The sequence below is a fragment of the Cyprinodon variegatus genome, unplaced genomic scaffold, assembly GCF_000732505.1.
Source record: "Cyprinodon variegatus isolate N-32 unplaced genomic scaffold, C_variegatus-1.0 Scaffold582, whole genome shotgun sequence".
In the NCBI taxonomy this organism is placed as follows: Eukaryota; Metazoa; Chordata; class Actinopteri; order Cyprinodontiformes; family Cyprinodontidae; genus Cyprinodon; species Cyprinodon variegatus.
This window is the reverse complement of record NW_015151035.1, coordinates 86,979-105,427: the sequence shown is the minus strand read 5'-3', so window position 1 is coordinate 105,427 and position 18,449 is coordinate 86,979. Positions and strand designations below refer to the sequence as shown.

At 39.7% G+C, this 18,449-nt stretch overlaps 1 long non-coding RNA gene across 1 annotated transcript in view; it reads right to left on the bottom strand.

The window, feature by feature from the left end:
• Nucleotides 1–18,092, bottom strand: part of LOC107095893 — a 35,979-nt gene extending 17,887 nt beyond the window's left edge. Inside the window, exon 1 of the long non-coding RNA XR_001481765.1 lies at nucleotides 17,006–18,092. This is a non-coding gene — a long non-coding RNA (uncharacterized LOC107095893). The remainder of the gene's footprint in view (nucleotides 1–17,005) is intronic.
• Nucleotides 18,093–18,449: the final 357 nt, after the last annotated feature.

The following is an 18,449-nucleotide window of genomic DNA, read 5'->3' as shown; positions in this document are numbered from 1 at the left end:
CCTTTTAGTCCGGTGCGCCTTATGGTCGTGAAAATACGGTACTTTTTCTGTACAAAAGAAAAACCAACATTCTCCAACTTCCACATGGAGCAAAGAAAAAGCAGAAAGATAAATGCATCACCTCCATTAACATCAATGTAGCTGTCTTATTTAGTTTTTAGAAGATGCTTTCTAACAAACATCATTTACATTATAGTCTTCACAACACCCACATCAACACTAGTGAGAGAAACATGTTAAACCGTCATTTAAAACAAGGATAAAGGTTTTACTAACTACCACATGTACCATTGAAGGAAAGATTAGATAGCTAAAATAATCTTCCTCCAACAGTTTTCAGAGTCAAACATAGCTTTGCACTCTGTTCGGGAGCTGCCTATTATGGATCAGCGAAGGGAGCGCGGACGTTGGGATAGCGACCGAGGGGAATTTGGTGCACTGACAAAGTTAAGCCAAGCTGATCCTCCTAACTCCATCACCCTATTACTCCCCCAACCTCATCCTCCCCAGCAGCCTTGAGAAAAACGGGACTGTTTATTCTCCTGTGTGGATGTGCCTTTTAACTGGTTGATTTATGAAACGGCTTAAAGAGCTGCTGAGGCTCTGCTGGCAGAAAAAGGACGATTGTCATTAATTTAGCCCTCTTTAAAACAGCTTTGTTCACCATGTGCTTCGTATAGTCACAGGCAGCAGTCCGTTTTATTCTGCTGTAAATAGAAGTAGAAAACGCTGTAACTCACTGCGGGTCAGAATTGATTTAATTTACCAACATTTGTATATATGTGTCGACGGATGGATGGATGGAAACGACCCTGATCCCCTTTTAAATCCAAATAAAAGTGGGTTCTTTAGGAAGGACTGCTAGTCGACCCTCAGCTAGAATACTAAACTGTCCTGGATCTACTGTGTCATGCTCCTTTTCACCACATCTACTACTGTTTTCATTCAGAGAAGGTATGGTTCAACTGCTCACCTTTGGATATGAAGTAGTTCTTTTGAGGCAGTAGATTAATAGCTCAACATTTTTAGAAAAAAAATGTTTTCTCTTTTTCTTGCCAAGAGACGATTGACACCATTCCCCGCTCTGCGCTGAATGTGCAGCATCAGTCTTACAGCTGGTTTAAAGCCTGTTTAAAAACGATGAGGGACTGAAATTACTGCATTCAAAAGACTTCATCTGCAACTATTTCCATAACTTATACATTTATGTTACAATACATCTAGCTCTTAAAACAATAAATGACATTAGATTCTTGAGAACAAGACCTGATTTTAACTTCTGATATTTATAAAAACTGAGATTCCCCTATTTTTTCAGTCACACTATCACAATTGTTTGTAATTGTGATTGTTCCTATGTAGCTTCCACAGAAATATAGCGAACCATGACTTACAGCAAAACTAAACAATGCACCATAAAACATACAGCTTCCTTTTTTGGGACTGGAAGACTATTTTCCGTTGTGTAAACCTGAAAAACTAAGTGTTAAATATAGGCACGACAAGTCAGTAAAAAAACTAAGGTAGTGGTAATCTTTAACAATGCTAAGTGAATTGTCAGAACTTATACCATTAAGTTGAAGGTCATTTCCACAGGTCAAAGTTCTACTAACTTTCATGTTTTTGTTGTGAAATGCATAAAAACAAACTTGGAGTTGGCTTTAGAGGCTCAGTGTTCATATATTTCCATTTAACAACATAAATGGCTGCTAAAAAGATGCTCAAGTTAAAATAACATGAAGGTTTCTCTACAATGACAAAAATATTTTATTATTTAATTTGTTTAAGTTTAAAGTTTGGGCCAAGTGGTAATACACTGGAGCATTTGCTCACCGCTTTTTTCACATACAACATAAAAATTCAGGAGTCCGAGCCACATTAAGATACAATTCAAAGTTTGGGGAAAGCAAAACTCACAGGATAACTTCATTTTGAGTCTGCTAGACAACACGGACAGAGCTGTTCAAATCTCCCATAAACTCGTTTAACTCTCAGTCTGACACATATGCTGCATTTCATTAACCACTAACCTATGAATTTGAAACTAGGAAGTTGGCTGGCATAATAAGGGAGGTGATAATATTCCAGTTTCCTGCTTGTGGACACTTGTATTCTCCCCTTGTTCTTATAAGGCCACTACAACCACTCTTACAACAAGACGATTTGAATATAAGCAGCATTAAAACATCATGTAAGCAGTAAAAACAGTACACGTATGACTTAACTTCACATAAATAACAAAGAACTCCTAAAAACTGACAAAGTAATAAAGTTTTACTACTGCATGTCAGTAGCAGCCATCATGAAGGCGGAAATCAGGTATGTTTGTGTCGCTTTGACTTTCCGACTGTTGGCCCCTCGGGGAGTTCCAGATGAAATATCATACTTTAAGTTTAAAAATTCCAACAGCGGAGCACAAATAACAGCTTTTTCTTCAGGGGAGGCCAAAGGGGGGCATCAAAACTAACCCCTTGACCTTCAACAGTATCAAACCGAGACATTCTATACCAAAAGCTTGCCCTGCTCGCACAACCGGTCTCCAGCTGTCAGTGGCTCACCGGCTTCTGGGCTGACACTCAGCTGCAGCACCGACATCCCTAAGAGTGTCCTCTCTCCCCACTCCTCTCTCTGTACACCAATGAATGCCCCTAAGTCTGCTGATGACACTAATATCACCACGGTGGCAGTGATACACACATAGGACAGTGGAGATGATGGAGGATCTTTATAGAACATACTGCCTCCCCTCACTTTCCTCAAGACCATTGTCTGGTGTGGGTCTCAATACCTCAGTGGGTCACTGATACCGATATTGACCCGATAAGTTATTAGCATAAATCATCCATTCTTTATATGACTTATTTTCAGCTCTAGAATTCTAGAAAAGCCTTGATCAAGTGATATTACCAAAATGAACATGAACAATAAGTATGAGAACAGCTGACCCCTGTAATATTAACCAATGATTTACAGAAATTTTAAACAGAAGTAGAGATTTTCTATCAGCGTGACAATATCCGCGATTTTAGGCACACGCCGACATAACTGGGCTAATATCAGTCCAATATCCGATATTATTATTGGATCAGGACACCCCTAAAATTAACTCAACCAAAATGAGCGTAAATGAAGAAATTAGTTTTGAGTAGTGTTGCACCGATGCCATTTTTTGGCCACGATACCGATACCCAATACCTGGCTGTGCAGTATCGGCCAATACCGATACCATAATAATGTAAAATAATTGCCATCATGGCTTTGTCAAGCTGCTGCCTACCTTTGTGAAGCATAAAAAAAATCTAATACAAAGTGAATCCAGTACAACTTTTTATTGCCTACCAGGAATGGGTGACAATAGTTGAAGAAACTTATGGCTCTCAAAATGGTATCGGTGCCCTATTTGTTGGTACTCGCCGATACCGATACCACCATTTTAGGGCAGTATCGGGGCCCCGTCCGATACTGGTATCGGTATCGGTGCAACACTAGCTTTGAGGGGAGATTCTATAGTGTGTTTTTTTTTTTTTTACAATGAAAGCAAATTTCCACTATTTCAACATTATACTCCTTTTTCCTAAAGATTATACACCTGTAATTGAAAAAACGATTCCAAACCATTCTAGCCCTCCACTGTATTATTTAGCTTTATCAGCTTCAACTTCTTAGACAAAATCTGAATGACCTGTTCTATTGTTAAGTTCATCAATGGTGTCATCAATCTGGGTCTAAATTGTTGATAGCAACACAGAAAGCTGACTTTAAAGGATACGCCTTCACTCACTCACCTAATAATCAATTAATTAACAGAAAAAAAAACTGGCGGATAAAATGACAGATTTCAAGTTGACGACAAATACTGCAACTTTTGAATAATGCAAGATTTAAGAGGATCAAATCTCTCATAGAAATAATATAATTTACTGATAAATAAAAATACAAATCTGTAAAACTATCATTTATAAATTTAAATTGATTATAGGATCAGTCTTAGAATTGCAGACAGTTAATTAACTTTATTCCATTAATGTCCTCCTGAGTTGAAATGAAAGTCACTGACTACTATCAGAGAAATGTGAGGTCTCATGACGACACGTCTTGATTTTAATCCTACCAGAGCCTAAATTTCTCACAGACTGGCCAGAAGAAGTTCTGTCCTGAGGATTCAGTCTTAGTCTCCAAAATAAAACTAATGTGTCCTAAGGAACTCCATGGGTTAAATATCTGCTCCAGCTTTTCTGTCTCTACCTTTTTTGTCTGCAGTTGTTTGCTCTGGATTTGACTTGCTCCTGTGGTGATGAAGTGCTGTTGGCCCACACCTTAATGGTTAACTTACCCAGTGGTGAAATGTGACTCAATACACAAACCTAACAGCTTTACTCAAGTCATTTACTTCAGTGCTTTTGCTTTATCCCATAAGCAACCAAGTCCCTCCACAAGTTGCTTAATCAGTAAAGTTCACCTCTGCCTAATCTAATCTCAGTATAAATCCATATGCAGTCTAAAGGCCTAAGGGGTTTGCTAGAGAGCATAATGCTGCGTTCACACCGGGGGCAGCTGGCGCGACAGAAGCAGCGAGTTTACATGCAAAGTCAATGGTTGACGCGCGTCAAGGCGCAGCAAAAGGTCCTGCGGCGCGTTTTGAGCAGCAGACGCAGCGCGTCTGAGCAGCTGAAGCAGCGCGTCGGGCGCGTTTTGGCATCTGACGCGCGTGACGCGCCACAAACGCGTTGCTGCTCGAGATGGAAAAATTGAATTTTTGCTGCTCGACGCGCCGCGTCAACCAATCAGAGAAGCTGATCTGGGAGCTGGCTGGGAGAGAGACACAGCGCTGACGACACAGACCGCTCTGATTACTCCTCTTAAACAGTTTATTAAAGCATAATTAACTTAAAATATATACATCTGCTGGCAGAATATGTTGGCTTTTATTATTCTGGTGCCTGCAGATCGGATTATTTAGATGAAAAACACCTACCAGCCGCCGCGGTAAACCGCGAGGAGGCGACCCGTCCAGAGGCTACTGTTGAAGGGATTCTTTCTGTCGGCGCACCGCTGGTATGTGGGGGTCTGAGTGGCTCCGACAGAAATAACATTGGGAGGCAGGATTGTAATCTGGATGAACTGACTGCACTGATTAAGTTTTCAGGTGTATTTTCTCACTTAAAAACATATTAAAACTACTTTATTCCCACTGATCACAGCAAATATAGCTGCAAGGCAGAGAAAGGATAGTGAAGCTCTGCCCAACGCGCGTCAGAGCCACCTTTGCACCGTGCAACCAGAGCAGCAAAGCTGCTTCTGCCGCGCGTCAGAACTCACTGGTACAAGCAGCAAAAATGAAGCAGCAGACGCAGGTAGCCAACCTACCAACACAGATGTTAATCTAAAATGTCAGGCCAATCAATATGGGCGAGAGAGGTACCCCAACTCTTCACGGTAACTCTGGAGGAGCTGCAGAGATTCTCAACTTATTTAAGAAAAACAACTATTGGCATACTTGTAAAACCTTTGCTGATTTCAGCAGCTAATAAAATTTTTAAATCTTTGCAGAAAATGTAATTCAATTTTTTTAAAGGGTGGGAAAAGATTTTAGTCTCCAGGAGTAAAATGCACATCTAAAGAAAAAACGATTCTAAAGCATTGACTCAGACTTAATCCAATTCAGTCCTCAGTGTTAAGATTTTTAAAGAATGATCACTATGAAACTATGAATAATTCTGCTTCCATCTCATAATAAACACATTACAACCTTAATAAAATACACAAACAGTTGTGACTGTACTGGTAAAATACAGGTTCAGGGAGTTCTATAACCACATCTCCCAAACTACATATTAGAGAGTAATATTGTTGAAAAAACTGTGCTGTAAAAACTTTTGCATGTAAAGGATAAAAAAACAAACTTAGCCTATATTGTATTTTATGAGTCCTTGAATCCTTTATATCAGTGAGCATGTGTAGAGCTTGTAATAAACAACTTTTACAGACATCTTTCTGATTTTTTGTAGTCGCCATAAAGACATTAAAAAGTGTTAGGAATCTAGACACTTATTACGTTTTTGCAAAAGAGCATTGAAATCTGATCAGTGCGAGTGATGTGACATAATGACCCCTATTTTTACAATAAAAAATAAGCCTAACACATATTTTAGATGCAAATGTAGGAGTTATTTTTTTAGAGTCTTCCAGTCATAGAACCAAAAACAATAAGGAAGTTGAAGAAAGTTCTCGAGGCCTGCCTGTCACAGTGTGGCTCTCATCAATCTTACTCCAACTCAAAAACTGCTCCTTAAACAAACATGCATACAGGCCTGCAAAAGCTAAAAGGATACAAAACCTTGCAGTTTGTATCCCAATGACTGGTGGTGCTGCCAGCATTAGGACACCGAAAGAAAAATTAAGAAGCACTAACTGATGTTTTTCCAGTGTTTTGAGTAATCTTCAGTGACAGTTTCGACAGAAGCAGAAACCCCCATTTTTTTGGATTAGAAGAAGGTCTCGGGAAAGATGGGATTCCCATCTTTTTTGTAAGGTCTTCAGAGCCAAGACTGGCACAGAGGCCCTCTGAGCCGGGGGACGTTGGCTCGGACAGTGATGAAAGAACTCCAAATCAGCCGCAGCAGACTGAGGAAAACATCAGTACAGCCATGATGCTCTGTTCTGTTCCTTCTCAGATTAAAATCTTTAGTTTGATATCTTGGTAAAAACAAATGCACCACTGAAGTCTTTGAACACAGGAAGGATTGTGCAGCCAGAAAATCACTAATGAGGGAATATTACTGCCCCTTGGGCAAACCAAACAGGATTACAGCAGATGCCTTAATGAATTCATCACATCAACTTTGCTAAATCTGAAAACAATAACAGGTGCTTGATTGTGTCATGATGCACATTCCAGGACAGCAGGGGGCAGCACCAAAAATCAAGATTAGTATCTTATAAGTTTTAGACTTAGAAATCTTTTAGAAGTTTTAAACTTATTTCTCGAAACTTTAACGATTTAAAGGATTTTATTACCATTTGCTATCAAACAGGAGCAAATATCACAAAAAAAATTGAGTCATTTTTTCATAAAATAAGTGCATTTTTTCTTGAACTCAGGAGGTTTTTGAGACACTTTGCCAATGGAACAAGACAATTTACATTTGAAATAAGAAAAATATATTTTTTTTGTCTTATTTCAAGTGCATATTATCTAATCATGTTATCCATCCAATTTCCATGATGGAAATACACCTGATTTAGGAAACTTAAACTTATTTCTAGATCGTTTTTGCAGTGCATGCTTGTGTTATCATATCTATTCTCTCATTCAGACACCTTCCCATGTAGCTGGTCACCCTGTGCTCATCACTGAGTCAGCACCTAGGAGCTAGTGACCAACTGGTCTCTCAAAGCATCCTTAACTTCGGATGAAAGTGGAATAAAAAATCCTTCCCCTCAAAAAATCGTAAACCCTGCTGCTGATCCAAACAATTAGTCCTGGCACTTTCATGGCATTTTGTTTTCGAATTTAATCTGGGGGGTGTGAGTTTATACTTTTGCAACAGAGAAGTTCCGGGAATTGTGTTGCCTTTAATGTTTGAATTTTGCCACAAAAAAAAAAGGAAAATTCAGTTTCATGAAATCGATTTAAATCACATTGTGGACAGCACATTCACTTTCATAACTAGATTCAGGTAATAATTTTTAAAGGATCATTCTTGACATCCCTAGGAAACTAAACAGATCACTGTTTTTCAGAATAAATCCCAAACAGTTTGAATCATATTTACTATGTGGTTAAGGAAAACAATTTGATAATCAAACTTTACAAATACAAATAAACCATTTATCTTTAGTTAAAGGATTAATAAAAAAGACACAACAGAGAACAAAACGATCATATCTACTTGTGCTTCTTATTAGGGCCAATAAAAATATCTTATAGTTACCTTACTAACCCAATTAACTTTATTGAAGTATTCAGTTTAACAAAAGTGGTTATTTTGTTCAGTTGATTCCATCGTTTTACTTTAACATGTCCTGAACTGGAAAATAAAACTCAACAAATCAGGACTTTTTATCTAATTCGTGTGGACTCAATAACTCACAGGTTCTACCACATTTATTGACATAATTGGTAAAATATGTATATAATATCCTTAAAATAAAGGGTTGTCTTAGAGACTTGGTATTCCCACATTTAGATTGAATAGATTTAACCCATATTGGGAGACCAACCATATACCCAATGTAGATATCAGCTGAGTCTAATGGATATTAAAGAAACTAGTTTGGCAGTACACCTAAAGCCTAAGTGGTTCCCAATGTTTACTTTTAATTATAGTGCATCAAAACTTTAAACTGGGTGGTTTGTCAAGCTGATAATAGTTGGACTCATTTTCTACACTTATGGCAAAGGTTGGCTCACTTGAGAAGTTTGGGTCGTCTTTCAGCCTTGTTTATTGCAAATGTTCCTCAAACTATTTCATTACTCTGACTTGAGATGACCAAATAAAGACAAGCGGATATTTTCTTACTGTCATTTCTGGCTTATGAAGGTCAACACATGTCATTTTGCTTACTCTGTCCGTTTTCTAGTCTTACCCCTTAAGACAAAGAAAATAGAAATTGGTCTTTGTGGCTTTTTATTTCTAATGCCCATAAAAAACAGAAAACCATGGGTCATAGTTACACCTGTCTGGAAACTGATGATATTAAAAAGGCCAGGTTTAAACATAAGATTTAGGTTAATTGGTGAATTAGAATTAAGCTAATGATTTGAGTTTCTGTCAGATTTTCTTAAATCTCGGAAGCCATTATCTGAAGAAATGGACCACATTGAAAAAAAGGCCAGCAGCAGCTAACCACAGCTCACTGGTATTCCTCTCAGCTCAAACAGAATGCAGCAGAGAGGACAGTGTGGAGGGTAAAAGTGGCCTCCTTGTCATCCTGACTCGAGAAGTGGTTGAACGGATAAAAACATTCAATGCCCCAGGTTTGTTTGGTGGGTCTTGGCTGTGGATATCCTTCTTTGGCAAGCTAACGCTCTGCCAAAACAAAGACTTGCTTTTCCTCTCCCTTTTAATACAAACACACTTGAACTCACTTCTTTCACTCTCTGGCATGACTGTATCTGAAGCATCAAACATTTATCAGCCAATCGCCCCGCGGAGCTCATGGTTTCTCAATACAGGGGCACTTAGGCCTTTAGTCGAGCACTGCCTTCAACAATTTTTTTTTGCATAGTAAAAGATACAGGGTTGCTGAGAGCTGCCAAAAAGAAAAAGTACGGCTGACAACAAACAGCCACAAAACAACTGGAAAATGCCCCTCACTGCAGGTGGGCAAAGGAGTAAGGCTGAATACAGAATCAGGTGGAGCAGCTCACAACTCTAACTGCTGCATTGCTGTTTTTGCTAAAATAAATAATTTTAACACAACCATCAGCACTCTTTTGGTGGCGGGAGGAGGGGTCACATATTCAAACACAATCAAATGGATAAAGAGCAGAAGATGCAGCATAGCTGGACTGAAATGAAAACCAAAGAGCTGTTCTGCAACAAGCAAACAACACACAAAGCAGGTTTACTGAAAAACTCAAAGTTTTTTAAACCTGAAATCGGGGGAAACTCTGAGTTTTCCATTTCACAAAGTTTCCTAAACCTCTGTTTCTGTTACGAATTTTTAAACACATTTTTATTTCTTCCTTAAATTCTGCTTTAAAATCTCAAATTAGAGTGGTGTGAAATTGGTAGTTCCTCTTGCCTGTTGTCATGGTCACTCATCTGGTTCTGCTCCACGGATAATGGCTTTTCATGCTTGTTAAACACGTGCTCAACTCTGAGTGGACCTACTCAGAGTTGATTAAACTAACTCACAGCAGCCATTTTGAAACCATAGTCTTGATCACTTCAGAGTTTAAGATTTAAGTAAATTTACAACTTTATTCTGACTAGAGCATGAAAGAAAGGAGAAAAGCCTCCTCCTCCTCTGGCTAATATGCAATATTTATTTTGACCTTTTCATGCATTTCCAGATCTTCTCAAATCCATCTCCTGAAACCTGATAAGTGGGTCTTTGTAATGCATGTCTACCACTTAAATTTAAAGAATGCACTAGCGAGTGGAGCCAGTGCTAATCTCTTAAAGTTTTGCAGGGGAACATCTGTGTCTCTCTACCATCAAAAGGATTCAACTGTGCAAGCAGGAAATCATCTTCAGCATCACAAGCTAGGACAAAAACAGCAAAAATTTTAGATTGAAAGGTTGTGTTTTATCTTTGGTGTTTCTGAGCTTTAAATGCAATTATACAGAGGGGTTAGTGTGCTAGTAATACAGACTACCAAATTAAAAGTTTTTTTCTGGCTGCTCCCGAAAATACAGAATTGCACCATATTTTAAACATATAAGTGCGCTGTTCCATATCAAACAGATATTTGATGCCCTGGAGTCTGCATCTTAAGGTCAGTTCTAATGTATTTATACTTGCTGATTATACAAGAAAAATGTGACTAAGACCAAACAGAAAATCCATCCGTCATAGCAGGATTTTTTTTTCCTTACAGCTAATTAGTCGACCTGTTGTTTAGAGTTGCAAGGATACGTCTTGTAAGAGCTATTTTCAAGACAAATGAAGCCCAAAAATAAAAAATTTAAAATTGAAGACTGAAAAGGTTAGATTAAATATTCTTGAAGCCTTACCAATTGTTGAAATGTGTTATGTGTATCGATGAATACCGATAACAAACCTGGTATCCTTTTGTAGTGCTTACAGAGTGGTCATGGTAAAAAGGGCTGGTAACCTGGTGAGATTGCAATAATATCGCAGTGCAATACACAAAGAAAAAGAAATGTTGAACAAACTCCAAAATAAGGATAACTAAGAAATCTACTAATGTTTCTGGGGTAAGGGTGCTAAGTAAGCAAACGGAATCTATAAATGAACATGGAGAAAATGTAAAATCAATGTAGAGCTGGCTGGGGTTTAAAGCCAAAACTTTCTTCCAGAAAAATAATATTACTAACAGTCCAAACCATTTCACCACCAATAGGCCTTGTTGGATGATGATGAAGTTAAGATGATAATATTTCAAAAAAGAATAAATGACCGAATCTTCTCCTCTTTTCATTTCTGGAGTATTGGCAGTTGGCGTCGCTATCTAATTGGCTAAAAGCAGGTCAGGGGGTATAACAAGGGCTGCAGGAGGAATTCACTCAGGGGAAGGTCTGCTCCAGTTTTTCTCGTTGTGTAGCTTTTGTCTGCAGTGTTTGCTCTGGATTTGAGTGGTTCTCCTGGTGTTGGAGCCCTGTCAGCCCACACCCTAATGGCAACTGTTAGAACTGGGATGGCGCCTCCACTTCTAAGAGGAGGGTATGAGCTGCTGCTCTGGGTGTGTCCGTTTCACCTGTTGAGTCAAGTCAAAGAGGCATACTCATTCTCCGTTCTGTTGCTTGATTAAAATGTTATCTAAATTTTGGTTTGCCTTACACAGAGGTCATGATCACATCAGAACCACAGGTGGTGGGGTGTTATATCAATAGCAAGGAGAATTTCTGTTGACTTTAACCACCGTTTTGTCATGCATCAGACAGGATGATACCTAATTCTACACACTTATACACTGAGGGGTTCTACTGATTCAGCTGCTGAACACTGAGCAGACAAAAAGAAGACAGTGTGCGTATAGTGTGGGTAGCCCTTTTGCCTACATTTACTCATTTGTCATCACTCTGTCCAACTTAATCATCTGCAAGCTCATTGCAGAGACTCATTCATCATTTCTGCGATGGATTTACACAGGCATGACAGTGTAAGCTGAAATGTTAAAGAAAGGAAGCTTTAAAATGTCACTCTGAGGCGGGTGTACATATTTAAAGAGTCACTTCTTCTTTTCTAAAGCTTCTTTGATTATATATGTTGTCAGTAGTGCCTAATTTGGAACAAGAGGAAAGAGGCCCACATCGGCTTTCTGTAATTTACATCCCTGACCGCAAGCAGAAGCTGAATGAGGTAAAACCCATGTTTGAGAATTTACCCTGGATAATGCTTCTCATTCTGAGTTTAAACCAGGAACTAGGCCAGTCTGACCTCCCACACTCTGCTGTTCCAAGAAATGACAATCCTACTCAATAAGGCTAAACCCCATCCCCATGCCTCTAAATAAGACTATAAACTTAACCTAAACTTAACCTAAAGTGATCTACAGTTGGAATTTAAAAGTTTTTAGTAAAATAGCGATGCAGTATTTCCTAGATATAGTCATCAGTCACAAGACACGGAACATTCAGGGGAAATTTTGTGTGAGTCAATGCAAGTGGAGTGCATTTAGCTTTGCCAAAGAATCGATTTATCAATCGTTGTGCCTTATGACTGTCAACATTGCCCCCAGCTTGAGAGATCCTGCTTTTATGAAAGAGGTAAAAGCAATACCCAAGGCTCCCCCTATTCCAACCTTCTGACTTGTTCTCGGCCAGCGTCGAGCTGGAGCTTTGGGGGCCGATGTCGGCCCAGTGACAGCCTTGGGGGAAGCACGCAGCCTGTCCTGTGATAGCCGTATGAGGTTCCACATGCTCTGATGAGTAATTCCTCCCTCCCCTCTTCATCACCATGTGGCTCATGGCCCTGAGTCATCATCCACACTTTCCCTCACGCCCTCTCCCCTTGTCTGTGAAGAGGATTCTTCCTTCCGCCAGTGGCAGCAGTTCCACAGACAAACTCCACCAAACAGACTCCCTCTGGTGACTCACTTACCAGTACCGAGGCCTCCACACCACCCACTCTCCAGCCATGATGGCCCACCACACCATACCACACCACACCACACCACACCACACCCAGGCCTCGATCACAGTCCTTAAAGGCCTGCTTGTCTCTCAGTCTTCCCCTCCTTTATGTCTGTTTTCCTTGTTCTTTTCCTGCCTGTCGGTTTTCTATCTTCCTGCATAACTTCTCTCCTGTCAGTGTGTACAGCCTGCATTTCTATCTTGCCGTCTTCCAAGACCGTGCAGATGTGCGCTGACGGCTACCAGCAGACTCAATTTTTCAGAATATCTGCCAGTCTTTCTTTCTGTCTGTCTTGGAGCATTTCCCTTGGTACTTTATGGCAATGTCAAAACACAGAAGGACACAGTGTGTCGGCTTCCCTGTCTGCATATTAATAGTAAACTGGGGCAGCTTAGGCAGATGTATAATGACAACACAAGTCAATAGTGGCAGAGAGAAACATTTGGACACTATGTAGGGAAATTCTAGTCATTGTGTATCCCCCCTTGGATGATTTGGCAAACATTTGCGACTCGAAGCTTTTCTTCACTCCCGTTTAATAAAAAGCTTGTGTTTCTTCTTGCATGTGTTGTGTTACTCGATAAACTCTGTATCTTCTAATCTCCCAGCGTGACGTCGATGACCCCTTCGTAAAGACCCAGTTTCTTCTTGGCCGTGCAGCGCGACACGTCCCAACAAGTTGCCTGGAGATTCTCTGCATATTGCAACGGGAGCCTTGTTGACCATTGCAAGAGCAATAAGGATTTTTAGGGGCATTATGACTGGGTTAATAAAACACAGCTGCCCCTAAAAGTCCCTCACTTTTCTTGCTGCCTTTTCATTTTTTTTTTTCTCTCTCTCTCTCTTCCTGCCTAACCTAGCATTTGTCTCTCATTCCAAACTTTTGAGATCAAACAGCAATGCTTGCCGGCTTGTCAAACGTGATTTTGAGCATATCTGCTCAGTGGAAGCAGAATAAAGTGGCCTCTAATTACGGAGTACGACCTTTTTTTGACGGGCTTGTGCATTTCATTTAAATAAAAAATTTTAAAAACAACGTAGCTTGCTTTCCAGCATTTGTGAATTGTGTATTTATAATGACACAATTTTATTGGAATTTGCAGTGACGTTTTTAAAGGGGGGAGTTTAACGGGTTCAGGGGAGAATTTCCGAGAAAGAACGCTCCATGTTCTTTCACAGGAGAAGTAAACACACAATCCTGCTGCTCACTTTCCATACAATCTTCCCCTGTCTGCTTTTAACTAACAACCTAAACCCACTGACCCATCATAAAATATTGAAAGTACATTTAAAATACTCCTGAACTAATAATGAGAGAATGTGATCGTATATGGGGGGGCAACACCCTGCAGCAAGTGATTAGATGAGTCAATTTAGGCCTTTAAAACAATGTGAAAATGCCACTGAGAGCAGTTTGGCAAGCAGCAGCAGCCAGCACTGTTTAATATCAAAACGTGAATGACCATCCCAGAGCTCCCTGTAGCCGTGCTGCTTTATTCAAACCAGGATATAAGACTCGCTCTCTCGGGCCCTCGGCTCTTACACTCGCCCAGGTTTGCAGCATATATGGACAGCTCCTGGCTGCTCTCTTTTATTTATTTATATTTTTAACCTGCTTTCTGCAACGTGTCACCGAGTTTTTATGGCCCTACGCTGGAGGCAGCTAAAGATTGCGAAGCTCTGACGATTGTTTTAAAACCTGCTCCACATGCTGCTGAGAACGGTGTCGTATGTGTATGACTGTTAATAAGCACCAGGATGTTGCTGACGGTGTTGAGGAATTCAATTAGAAACCAGTGTCAACTTTCCATAAACTTCGGTCCACAGCAACTTATTATAGACTCAACAAGTAATAGCAGGCTTGTAAAAACAAACGACCTGCCACCGATGTGTTATACATCACCTAAAATAACCGGTGGTGATTAGTATTAACAGTCCAATAAAGAAAAGCTGACACATCCCTGCTTTTGTGCTGTCAGTGGGTCCTGTTTCATTTACATGGCTGCTTTAGGTGGGCTGTAAAAATGCCTGTGCCCGCCTTGTGTTTTTAAAAATACGAATCCCATACTTCAGCGAATGTCTCACCTATGTGTCACTGGCAGCACCGAGATGCCACCCTGGTCTAGCGCTCTATTAATTACATAAAGCATCTAGTGTCAGGATGCTGAATTCATTAGCGTGGTATGCACGGCATGCCGGGGTCAGGACAGATATAGAAATGAGCCTCGAACCAGACCTCTTCCCCCCTGCTTGATGGGCTTGTTCAACATAACGTGCTTTGTAATTTCTCTGAAACTCTCCCCTTTTTTTATTATATTTGATCAAAACAGCTCTATGTGTTCAATTTTGCAATAACAAATAGTTTTTACTTAGTTTTAAATTGATCTGCTCACAAAAACTATCCAACTTTTAATTGACAAAGTCTCTAAATTAATCTCTGTGTTTTTATACGATAGGATTTGCAATTGACCTAAGATGTAATGTAATATTTTTTTAAACATTCAATGAAGTGCTGCATAGATAAATGTTGGCAAGATTTAGCACATGGAACTAGAATAAAATCGCAAAAAGAATATCTTCAATTGGATTTTCTGAGACTAAGGTCTGATTTGACTCAACATGCATTTAGTTATGTAACTTATCCTATTTATTTAGATATATAGCTTATCGAGCTTATCGAGTATATATATATATATATATATATATATATATATATATATATATACTCGAGTTTAATTCATTGTCAATCTAGAACCCAATACATTTCATAATATCACGTTACCTAATAATATCTTCTTAAGTAACTGATCTATTACTGATATTTTAATGTATCAATATATAAAAAACACAAAACTGATTTAATGTAGTTTTGTGTGTTTTTTAAGAAATTATTTATTTTTGCACTCCTTGCCAGGCTTTTATTTAGTTGACATCAATATCATTATTTTATCCCATTACTGAAATGATGAGTTTTATAGTGATATAGGTTTTACTTTATTCATTTAACTTTAATATACAAGAACATTTTTTTTTCTCTTTGCAGAGGCATCGACATTAAGATCTCCAAGGACATATGATCTAGATATATGTTAACTGACTGCTTTTACTTTGATGCACTATTTTCAAGTTTAATTGAAATTAGATAAAGGTTAGAGACATATCTGATGCATAAATAAAGAGATATGCGCCTAGATTTAAAGAATAGGTGCAAGCCTAAGGTTGGTGGAATCAGGCTAAAATGAAAAAGGGATTTAGGTTTACTGCTTTGATTGGTGCAGCTTATATGTGTATGTTTTTATTTATTCTGTTATCCCTTCTAATATGCTGCTCCATAGGTAATATAGCCTTTTGTAGTAGGACAGCTAGAATCCTGATGTGAACTTATAGTTTTTGATAGAGCTACAGATTAGGGTCAAGGCAAGAGCTTCAAGCCTCAAAGACTTGAAGCTCTTCACAAAAGATGAGCGATTATCAGAAGGGTTTGATAGCCGTGATGTCAGTTAAGAATTTACATTTTTTTTTATCAAGGGCTTTTTTTAAACATGCCACTAAAATCATCTAATTCTAATCTTTTTTTCTTTTTTTTACAATTTATCCTGAAGTTGCCTGTCTGATATTGTGGAGGGAGAAAACGTTTTAGTCGAATTAAAATTATTTTACATGTTAATCTGCCGTCAGTATAAGTATTTCTACTGCACAATCCTTCTTGTTAAAAGAAAAAAAGGCCTACAAGTAATGCAATAAAATATCTAGATGGAGGTTTATCTTATGCAGTGATGCATATTCTGCTACAGTTAAAATTAAAATATTAATTTGGTGTTTGGCCTCTGTGGCTTGATTTAAATTTGGGGGACGCAAAGAACTAAAAATCGACATGTTGGTTTATATATTGTTTCTTTGTTAGAGTAAAAATTATTTAATCCGAATACTATTGGAATGGACTTTAGGTCTATCTGTTGCTCGTTTCCGTTGTTTTATATATAAATATATATATGAATCCGGATCAGAGTCGCCTGTCTTGAGCGTGATGGGCTCATGAGCCAGAAACTGGGACTTTGTAGGCCAGTTGAATGAAGTGAGGACTCACCTTGCCCGCAAAGACCCAGCCTCTAACACACACACATCTTCAGCAGTCAGTGCGACGAAACTACAACAGTTTTTAACCCCGGAAAGCCGCATCTGATGCAGAGATATGAGCGGATCAATGCATGCTGCCTGTTGGTGTGTTTGCGGTTACCTGCGCTCCGGACAGGTGTCAGCATCCCGCAGCCAATGGGGGCCATCCGGCGGGTTGAGTCCCCCCCCCCTGTCTGTCTGCCTGCCAGAAACTGCTTCTTTGTAATGAAGTTTAACTTCACCGTCCAGCTCCACCGCCGCCCAACTAATATGTGATCACTTTGTGTTGGGCGCATCCCAAATTTGTGCAAGAATATCCCTTTTGTGGGTGGAGGGGGGAAAGTCGGACAGTCCAACCCCTGGCCTGTCCTTTTTTCCTCTGTGTCCAAGAAAAAAAAAAACATGCAACAGTCTCGCCTTATGCCAGTCTCCTATCTCCTGCCCTCCCTCCCCTTTAAAGAAAAAAACATCTGCGTTCCCGTCGCCGTGAGATTCCCTGCGCGCACCCAGAGCAGTCCTCCAGTTTCCATGCTGGAAAGCTGGAGAGAAAAGGGGAAAGGGCTGCTCCTCCTGCTGCTGCTACTATTGCCATGATAGAAAAATCCAAGCAGGATATTCCTAAACAGCTGGAAGGAGGTGATATATGGTGCTGCGCCCTCACGCTGACTGGGCCCTCCCCAAAATGGACCGGTACTATGCGCTAACCTGGTTATTTTCAGCGCGTCATTGGCTCACATCCAATTATAGGTTTCCGTCCGAAGGCGCGGCAGTTGTTCTGAAAGAGGACTTGAAAACCGTCAGGAGCAGTAGGCAGAGTAATGTCCGAGCATGTGCTTCTCAGCTGCACATTCCTGCGGTACGTGGGCTCTCCCCTGAACAAGGGCCACTCTGGCCCCCAGGGCTGCGCTCCGCCGCCGGTCCTCCTCCGCAGGCCGCCTCTGGGGCGACTCCTCTGCGCCTCTCTCAAGGTGTTCCCCTCATTTTATGATACTGACTGTGTTCATCCCGGGTTCATCGCACCTCTCCCGTTATCTCACTCACCAGAGAGATGTTGGTGGACAGCGACATCTGGCGGCGCTGACGCTGCAACTGTTTAAACACGCAGTGAATGTTTTGACTGTCAAATAAATATAAATACACAAATTAGCCTGCGTATTTTGTCTCGAAGAACCAGAAACTATTGAACATCTCCTCTATTCGTGTCCAGTCACATGTTGCATTTGGCAGAACCTGCATACCTGGTTAAATAACAAAATAAATAATATAACACCTTTTGAGATGGTCAATATTGTTATAAGTATGGGAAGGTATCATATACATGTATGTAAATGAAAAAACTATAAAAAACCTTCAGTAATAAGTTTCAAAAACGAACTCAAAACCTTCTACTCCTCTTTATCTCTGTTAGCTGACAAATATGGACATATACAAAAACTATGTAGTGACATGTCAAAATTTCTGGTTTTTGATCAGCAAAATGCTCAAGTTAATGTGATGTAAGGAACTGTCTTGTAGTAGAATGAGGCTGTCTCTTTTAAATGTTCCTTTTTTTCTTAAGTTTTGTA